Source organism: Marmota flaviventris, chromosome 2, assembly GCF_047511675.1.
Source record: "Marmota flaviventris isolate mMarFla1 chromosome 2, mMarFla1.hap1, whole genome shotgun sequence".
Lineage (NCBI taxonomy): Eukaryota > Metazoa > Chordata > Mammalia > Rodentia > Sciuridae > Marmota > Marmota flaviventris.
The window spans coordinates 38394963-38404835 of record NC_092499.1 but is presented as its reverse complement, the minus strand read 5'-3'; positions in this window follow the sequence as shown (position 1 = coordinate 38404835).

The window sequence follows — 9873 nt, the reverse complement described above, 5'->3', positions numbered from 1 at the left end:
TACCTGCACAATAGAGTATATTGAGGATCAAACAAGAACGTGAGGAACATCAACTTTGTCTCTTCTGCCCATTTGTTCTGGTGTCTTTGGAACAAGCCCCACCTCCTTGGATCCAATGTGTGTCATGGCCATAATGGAGTGGTCTAAGGAGCCCCAGTCACTGTTACACTACCCCATCCTATTTTGGTACTGATGATTACCAAAAATTGTATCTTTCCGTGGTATCTCCCTCTCCCACTACAACAAAGTTCTAATCTCTCTCTCTCTCTCTCTCTCTCTCTCTCTCTCTCTCTCTATATATATATATATATATATATATATATATATATATATATATATATAATTTAGAATCATAGTCACCATCTTCAACCACCCCTTCTCCAAAGACAAGCATGACACCCCACACCTCCCTCCCATATCTATGCACACTCACTCACCCAAGCTTCCAGAGTCTTCTCTGCCCCTATGTGTTCCAACTCAAAATGCCATCAATGATTACTCCTTGACATTCCACTGCACTGTATCACAATTCTGGCCCAGTTTCTACTAGGATGTGTAGTCTCCAGTGAAGAAAAAAGAGAAGAAAGAAAAGTGGAGGAAAGCCCTGATCTGCCTGCCAACAGAATATTGTCCTCTGAAGAAAGGAATGCCTGACTTTCTGGTTGGAATCCTGAGCAAGCAACAGGCTGTGTCGGTAACAGAGAGCTTTTTCATATCTTCGGCTAGATGATGTGTACTTTTCCAAACCAGAGGGTGGAGCAAATAGGGCCTGTGTGCATGACTATGCATCTCAGGCTGCACCACAGATGTGGCAGTTTCTAGAAGTCCTCCCCACCTCTAAGATATAATCTTCCTCTATTATGCTTATCAGAGATGCTGCAATTAAAAAAAAATTCTCATACATTTCAAGAGGAATTTTCATGAACTATCCAAAGAGAACAGAAGCAGCAATTCCAGCTAGACTGAAAATCTAGCCTAGTGAAAAGTATTGTACATTTTTTCCTATTTTATTTTTTTTTATTTCAGAACTATTATGCATGTTTTCAAATGTGTTTTAATATTTTGAAATTAATTCCACTTTAATTTATAACTCTTAGGGTCCATAATATAAGAGTAACTATTTTTGAAATCTAATAAGTAATTAAGTTTCAGAAATTCTTTGACAAATTAAAAAGCAAGGACAACACATGAATAGTTTTTGGAATTTAGGCTGAATATGACCTAGTAAAAATATGAACCATCTTTCTGAAGCTGTCATGGTACTTGAAGTACCCCTAGTTCTTCCAATTCCTGAGCCTCTCAATGTGATTGTCTTCTCATGTCTACTTAGCTCCTTTATGAATTGAATGGAAGTTAACTTCAGTAAACCTACTTCAAAACCATATTCTGCCCACCCTCAGCCTCAGGTCTCTCCATCTTGAAATGAGAAAATACCCTCTTTTCTCATTGTTCCATTTAAAAGGCTGTTGGAATTCACAAACAGGCTGCATGTTAGTTTACAGCCACAAACACTGTACTTCTGGCTTAGAGATTGCCCGGTAAGGGAATGAGGTGTTAGGCAGATAGTCAAGTCTCTTTGTGTGTCCCTTCATATCACCACGTCCTGTGCTCATTCAGCAAGGATCTTCTTCATGGCCAACATCCAGAGCACCGACAATTGAGGCACACTTCATTGTGCCTTTCATCTCTCCCAAAGAGTATTTGGGATTGATATCTTGGGAACAAGGATATAGCAGTCTGAGAATAATGATATAGGGAAGGATATTTACTGTGACTAATAAGCCACTGCCACATGCAGTCTAACCCAAACATCCCCAGTGGAGATGTGATGACAAACTGTGGCCCCCTCCGAGCTCTCGAGTGCTACTTTCATTTGTCCACCTCAGTGCTTCAAAACATCCCACAAATTGGTGGCCTAATACTTCATGCCAGGATATTCTTGACTATACCGAGAATCTAAGACATTTTTTGTTATCATCATGCCTTCAAGGATATTGATTTTTACAATACAGAAAATGCTGGAACTTGCATGCCTGTGAAACAGGACTTATAAAGCCCATCTTGCCCTGGGTAGTGCAGAAACCGTCAGTCAAGGGTAAAGAGAAAAACATTTTTTATTAGTGCAGAGACTTTGCAGTGCCTAAATACCGAGGCTCAGAAGAAATAGAATCACATTGATAAACAGCACCCCCAGCATATATATAGAAGCAAAGAAAAATGGCGTACAAATACATACCACTATGATATGGCATTCAGGAGGATGTTGAAGAGTTTCCAAGATGCTTGGTTTAAAAAAATTTTTTTAAGTTTTAGAACATCAACAAAAGTGAGCATTTGTAAGACCCAGCATGTAACTAATGAATCCAAAGAATTCAGTGTAGACAGAACCATCTCTTTTTTTCACAGTATTTGAAAAGACATTAAATCTCAGATGTTCTCAGATTATTCTTTAGAAGAGTTCAAAGAAATGGCTTTGATAGTGATGGCTTTGAATGTGGGCAGATCTTCATTTCTAAGAGGAAATCTGAAATGAGGTTGAGGCAGTGACCACAAAGGGCAAACGTGGTCCAGAAGCCTGTCAGCAAGTCAGTGTGGGCAGGGCAGACTCAGTCAGCAGTTTTCAGACCTTCTCAGCCACATAGGAATGGATCCTGAGCCTGGAACATTTCCGCACGGAGAGATATAGAGTCCTCACAGCCTGTGCTGGACATGCCACCGATATGGGAATATTTTTTTCCTGTTTCAAACTCAATTTATTCCTCTTTGTTCTGCGGGTATAGCACCTAGTCAGCCCCACTACTATATGTGTCCTCTATGGGGAATGGGGTCCTTCTGCTACAGCACAAAAGCTGTGCTTCGAGACCAATTGCCTTGAGTTACCTGCCACCAGTGACCTGCTGGTCTGGGGAACTGACACCCACTGCTGAGGTGGGTCCTGCTCAATCTGTCTCCATGTGAGGAGAGCGCTAATCTATCCAGTACTTGATTGTGTTGTTTTCCTTGGTAAGTTCAGTGCCAAGATGCGGTGGAGAGAAGTGGCTCTGACCTGTGCTCCTGTCACAGATGCCATAGATGCCACAGATGCCATAGATGCCACTTGATGACAGTCATGCTTCAGTTGTGCCCAGAGGCTGCCACATGGGCTCCCTAGAATGAGCACAAGTTGAAAATGCGAGCTAGCTGCACAGGCAGATGAACTTCCAAGTTATCTTGCAAGTCTCCTTGGAAGGAGATTGGTCAGATGAGTTCATCCAGACAAGGTGCAGAAGGGAGACTGAATAGCTCTTCTCTTAAAGAACAAGTTTTAGAAACTTCTGGAAAAGGAAGTGGAGTTAACTAAATTTAATCTGTGAACCCAACCTGTGAACGAACCGAACCATGAACTCACTGAGTTGTAGCCAGCCTTAGCAGCCATGATCTAGATATCCACACTAGTGATTTCAAAGGCTGGTTTTGCCAAACTACTATATCAGAATTCACCTGGGGAAATAATTTTAAAAGATAGATTTCCAGGCCATGCCCTGGGGACTTCTGATTTAGTGAATCTAGAATTAGGCCCAAGCATTTTTATTTTTAACAAACTTCTCTGTGGGAAAAGCAAATTGGAAAGAAAGGGACAGATGAGACTGACCAAACTCAAAACCCCAAAGTCTGGCCCACCTGCTGCCTGCCTGAATGTAATTGATGGGCAATGGGCAATATTCCAGGCAGAAAGCTGGGTCAGAGTCACCAGCCTGGCTGTTATGATTTGGATATGAGGTATCCCCCACAAAGCTCCTATATTAATGTAGGAAAGTTCAAAAGTGAAATGACTTGACTATGAAAGCTGCAACTTAATCAGTCAATCCTGGTTTGAAAGGACTAACTAGGTGGTAACTGTGGCAGGTGGGGCATGGCTGGAGGAGGTGGGTCACTGAGGATGTGACCTGGAAGGGTGCATCTACCCTGCAGCATCTCTTCTCCCGCAACCCCGGCCCCTTCTCTCCTCCTCTTCTCTTCTCTTCTCTTCTCTTCTCTTCTCTTCTCTTCTCTTCTCTTCTCTCTTTCTCTCTCTCTCTCTCCCCTTTTCCCTCTCCCTCTCCTTCTCTCTCCTCCACCTCTCTCCCTCTTTCCCTCTCTCCTCTACCTCTCTCCCTCTTTCCCTCTCTCCTCTACCTCTCTCCTTCTCCCCCTCTCTCCCTCTCCTCCTCCCTCTCTCTCTTTCTGGCTCCTCTCCCTCTTCCTCTCCCTCTCTCCCTCTCCCTCTCCCTCTCTCCCTCTCCCTCTCTCCCTCTCCCTCTCCCTGTCCGCTTCCAGGCTGCCATGACCTTAGCAACTTTCCTCAGCTGGGTCTTTCCACCGTGATGTTCTACCTCACCTTAGGCCCAGAGCAATGGATTCTACTAACCACGGACTAAACATCTGAAAGAATGAGCCAAAATGAACTTTTCTTTTGCTTAGTTGCTCGTATCTGGTATTTTGGCACAGAAAATAAAAACTGTCTAACACAGTCCCAGGGGCTGGGGTATGGCAGCACGTAGAGCTCCTAGCAGGCAGGCAGGCCAGCAGAGCCTGCAGACTTAAAAGGTGAATATGTGCTAATCTTTACCTTCTTGGGCCACCATGTCATCTTTTAAATGGGTGAAAAATTCATCCTCTACAGAGTGTGAAAGTATGGTTCCTGGCACATAGTAATGTCTAAAAGAAAATTTCATAGTTTCTAATAAAAAATTCTAAACTTATGTTTTACTATTTTGCAATCTGATGTGTTTGTTCAAAAACCTGCTGTGGCTTTCTACATCTGGCTAACTTCCCTACCCAGCTTTCTAATCCCTCTGTTACCCATTCACACTCTCCACACCAAATGCAGAGGCCTATACTCCATGCAAATGAACTCAGAGGTGCGCCAGCTCCTTTCCACCATCACCTGTACATCCTTCCCTCCCTCCTTCCTCATATAAATAATTAAAAGTGGGGGCTAGGGTTGTGGCTCAGTGGTAGAGCACTTGCCTAGCACATGCAAGGTGCTGGGTTCAATCCTCAGCACCACGTTTGAAAAAAATATGTAAATAAATAAGTAAATAAGGATATATGACTAAAAAATTTTTAAAAAATTAATAATTAAAACTGTATGCAGCACATACTCTGCACTCAACACTGAACTGGGCATTTTATTGGCGTTCTTTCTTTCAAGGATCATGATCACCCTGTGAAGCAGCTACTATTATTTTAGCCCTTTTACTAATCAATAAACTGAGGCTTTAAAAAAGAGAGAGAGCATGCATTAGATGATACATTTAGCAAACGGCAGAACCTTGACTTGGTCTCAGGTTTACCTGTGCCCCAAACCCTCCTTTCTGCCCCACCCCCATGCCATGCTCTCTGCTGCTGACCCAAGCTGCCTGTCAAAGAGGAACTAACCCTCATTCTCTCCATGAGGTAGAGGGCAGCTCTAGGCTCCAACGGATCAAAGGCAACACCACGAAATTTATTTAAGCACATCAAAGTCTGGAAACCAAATACAGAATCAGTGAGAACACTTCATTATCCCTTGCAAAAAGTGCCTTCAGGGCAGACGGGGAAACAGTGAAACTCACTGAATACATAACTTGTCTTTTCCCTGGAAGACATTAGCAAAGCCTTATTTTATTTTTTTTAACAGTTAGTCAGAAGCATGAAAACAAATAGTGATAAATGCTTTGGAAAAATCACTCTAAACTTTGGTTTTAACACCGTTTTAAGTGGAAAGGGTATCTTAGGATGAACAAGTCAAAGTCAGCCCCCAATTCTCCTCTCTGTATCTGTCTTCTCTTTTTTCCTGCATTCCCAGCCTTGACACCCTTGGGTCTTAGGTGGGAGGCGATTAGGAGCCCTAGCCCACACTCTTGACTGGGGATTGCAGTCATTTGTCATGTTATTACTCGGGCCCTGATCTTATATTCAATTTTAAAAACTAAGAGGTAATAGAAAATTTTTATACACATATGCATAGATCTATATATCTGTATCATTCAACAGAGATATCCATCTATCTTGGTACAGCTATATGACAGTCACCTAGTAGGTGATTTGGTACACTTAAACAAATATTTAGCCAGATGCAGTAGCACATGCCTATAATCTCACTGCTCAAGAGTCTGAAGCAGGAGGATAACAAGTTTGAGGCCAGCCCGGGCAACTTAGTGAGCCCCTGCCTCAAAATAAACTAAAAGGGGCTGAGCATGCAGCTCAGTGGTAGAGAACTTGCTACAGTGCTCAAGTCCCTGGGTTTGATCTCCCAACACACACTCACACATACAAACATAGGGCCTTTACATGCCACTTCTTGTAATTAGGCACTAGCAATAAAATCAGAATAGGATCTGGTTCTGCCAGATCCTAGTTATATATAGCAAATAATATATAGTTTATAGTAAATAGTATGCCCCTAGTTGTTACCTCATTTAACAATTTAAGTAACTCTGTAATACAGTTATTTTGAACAGAATTTTGAAAGAGACCAAAGACAAGCAGAAAAATTAAATAACCTGTTCAAGGAAAAGAACAGAATAAGTGTTAAATATCTCTGCCCCCAAAATACAAACACTTCTAGACTTGAGGGTATGACAGTGAGTCTTCCTAAGATCTGGTCTCCCACTTTGATCCTGTTTGTAACAATTCAACTAATCACCTTTCCTGATTCCTTTCCCAGTAAACCTTCCAGAATTCATGCTCTCTGCTGTTCACCTAAGCTGTCACTCAAAGATGAACTAACCCCCATTTCCCCATGAGGTAGAGGGCAGCTCTAGGCTTCAGTGAATCAAAGGCTACACCTAAAAATGTATTTTAGCAGTTGAGGGTGGAGGTAGATGGGAATTCTCTAGGGGTTGAAATTGTTCTTTTAAACTCCAGGTGGTGCTCTGCCAATTGAAGCAGTGCTTACCAGGGTCCTGCTGTGGGGTTCTGGGCCCTCCTTTTTTGGGACCCCTTGTTCAAAAAGAAGGCCACAGTGCTGAGATCCACTAGCCTTTAAGATCCCTATTTTTCCAGTGGTAACCTCCCTAATGCTCCTGGCTTCACCAGATGACTCTAGTCACCTGTCTCCCTGCCCTCTGGATACCAAGCCTTGCCTAACTGTCTATGCACTCTCTCAGGCCTCCTAGGCGCGGTCCAGGTCCTTGCCCCATCCCAGGGTGACAATCAACTCACACCTGGCCACACCCCCAGGTTAACAGGAAGTAACACAAGTTCATTCAATCTTTTGAATAGTCTGTCAATAAATAATTGCAGATATAAAATGTCACACAGGAAAGGGGTGACACACTAGAGGAGGGAGGACTGGCAGGCTGCAGGGAGTGGTCTGAATCAATGTCTCTCTTCTTTTTCACACACTTATATGTACACACATGTGCACACTATACCTCCCTTTCTGTCTCTCTCTCCCTGCCTCCCCTTTAAGCCCTCTTCCCCTTTTCTCTGGAACTGAAGACCAGAGTAAGCAATCCTTACCCAAAGCCACAGAGAAGGAGTTGAGTGATGACTCCTAAACTTTAGGACCTTCTATTGGCACTGGCCAAGTATTGGGGGCTGTGGAGTGTTCTATGTGGGGTTAAGAGAAGCCAAACTGCAACATGAAGCATTTCATGTGAGCATTTCTGATAAATCACCTGAAAAGATCTCTGAAGAAATGGAATCTCCAAGGAGCTCTGTTATATTTTTCTCATTCTAAATAATTATTTACATATGTACCTAAGTTAGTATTGATAATTTTGTGTTATATTCAAAAGGCTTCCCAAATTGAAGAATCTATTATAGTGGCACCCCCTCCTCCACACACACACAAAAAAAAATCTTAACTGGGCTTCTCCAGAAATCTTCACCATGGCTGATTTTAGGACTATCAGCAAAAGAGTCTCTACAAAAGAGTTCAATGTAGATAAACTTCCTATTTTCGTGTTGCCCTATTTTACTTGGCCGCTAGCCTGGAAGAAATCGGCACTCCAGGTGCTGGACACCCCCTTACTAGTTTTTCACACATTTATCCAGTATAGTAGTTTGTAGAAATGTGTAAACAAGGCCTCTGGCCTTGAGTTGGGCTTCACAGGGATGTCTACATTTCTAAGATAAGAGAAGTTACCAATTGGGCTCCATGGTAACAGCTGGCAGGGGGAGGAAAGAAAGGGGAGAAGAAGCTCTCCCCTTCTCAGGTGTTGTCCTTGAGGAGTTAACGTGCCCAGAACAGTGAAAGAAAAAGCTGCTTTTATGTGAACTTCTGCAGACTGTGAACCTCTGAGCCCCTCCCCTTCCATGCTAGGTATAAAATTCTAAAACTACCTGAACTTGGGGTTCAAGGGATTGACTGATTACAGCAAAAGCTTGCCCTCTGAGCCTGGCTGCAACCAAATGTTTCCTTCTATCTTTGGTGCCTTGCCTCGTCTGTCCCTACAACACTGTGGGCACCACAAAGCCTAGATCTGATCCTGAAAAGGACATACCGATACTGAAAAAAGCAAGGAAATTCAAATCATACTGAGATCCAAAACATTTGGGGTGGAATCCAAAGTGTCAGTCCACTGGAAGAAGCAAAGGCAGATAGGAAATTTGCTGTGTGTAGTCTGGGGCTGGGGAGTCCAGTTACAAGCAGACAAATTGGGAAGGATTTAAGAACAGCCTGAGTGACCATGCCTAGCCATGAGGAGATCCCAGTCAGAATAGAGGGCAATGGGAGAGCTGACCAGGGTAGAACAGCTGGGCAAGGTGTAGGATGTTAGGGACCACCAAGAGAAGTAGAATTGTTCTGAGGCTCAAGTCCCAGTGGAGGAAATCAGGACGGGAGTGCCATTGCACAGACTGGGCAGAGATGGTGAGGATAGGTAAGGGAAGTTAATGTCTGGCAGCCACACAGACACCATCACTGACCCCAATACACTGCACCCCAGTAGTGGGGTCAGGCGCTTACACTTTTAGGCAGCCTCAGTGCTAAACCTACAAGTTATCAGGACGAGCAACAGAATCTCACCTGTAAAGAGGGAATAAGAATACTACCTATGGGGCTGGGGATGTGGCTCAAGCGGTAGCGCGCTTGCCTGGCATGCATGCGGCCCGGGTTCGATCCTCAGCACCACATACAAACAAAGATGTTGTGTCCACAGAAAACTAAAAAAAATAAATATTAAAATTCTCTCTCTCTCTCTTTTAAAAAAAAAAATTACCTATCTCTGGACTTCATTGGGATCATTCAGTCCGTGGTGTAGATAAAACACATGGCCTCGTGCTTTCTTCAATCCTAGAGAACCATTTTAGCCTTCTTGAATATGACCCTACCTTGAGTATGGTCAGGGGGAATAAAGGAGTTAAAAATCCCCCAGTATGAGAGTTGGAAATTCTTCCAAAGGAATATGCAGTGAAAAAAGCAGCAACTAGTTTTGCTTTTAAAAAGAAATCACCTACAAGATGCAAAAACGCAGTTTTTGTGTTCCCTTACTAATGTAATGAATTTTTTGGTAAACTTTTGTCTGCTCAGTTGATTAACAATTGTTTCATTTTCCTTTAAAGTAATAGTAAAAGCTTTAGTGCTCCTCATAGTAAAGGCTGCCATTAGCATCGTTTATTTTCTAGATTTCTTTTGGACTCTGGTATCACACTGTGTCCTTGGGTTGTGTAAAAAGATTTAGAAATCTTTTCATTTCATTGCCCTTTACCCTGGAATGTGGAGCCTAGCCTCCTGGAAGTTGACTTGTAGGTAGATGTTCATAGTTCATCTCTCCAGGCCTTGGTCCATCACTGAAAGATCAGCCCTCAGGAGGACACATTGACCACTCATCATTGGGACAGGTCTTCCAAGGTTGGAAGTGACCTTATCCATATCCAAAGAGCTAGATTATAATTCTGTCTGCTCACAGAAGGTCAAGGCTA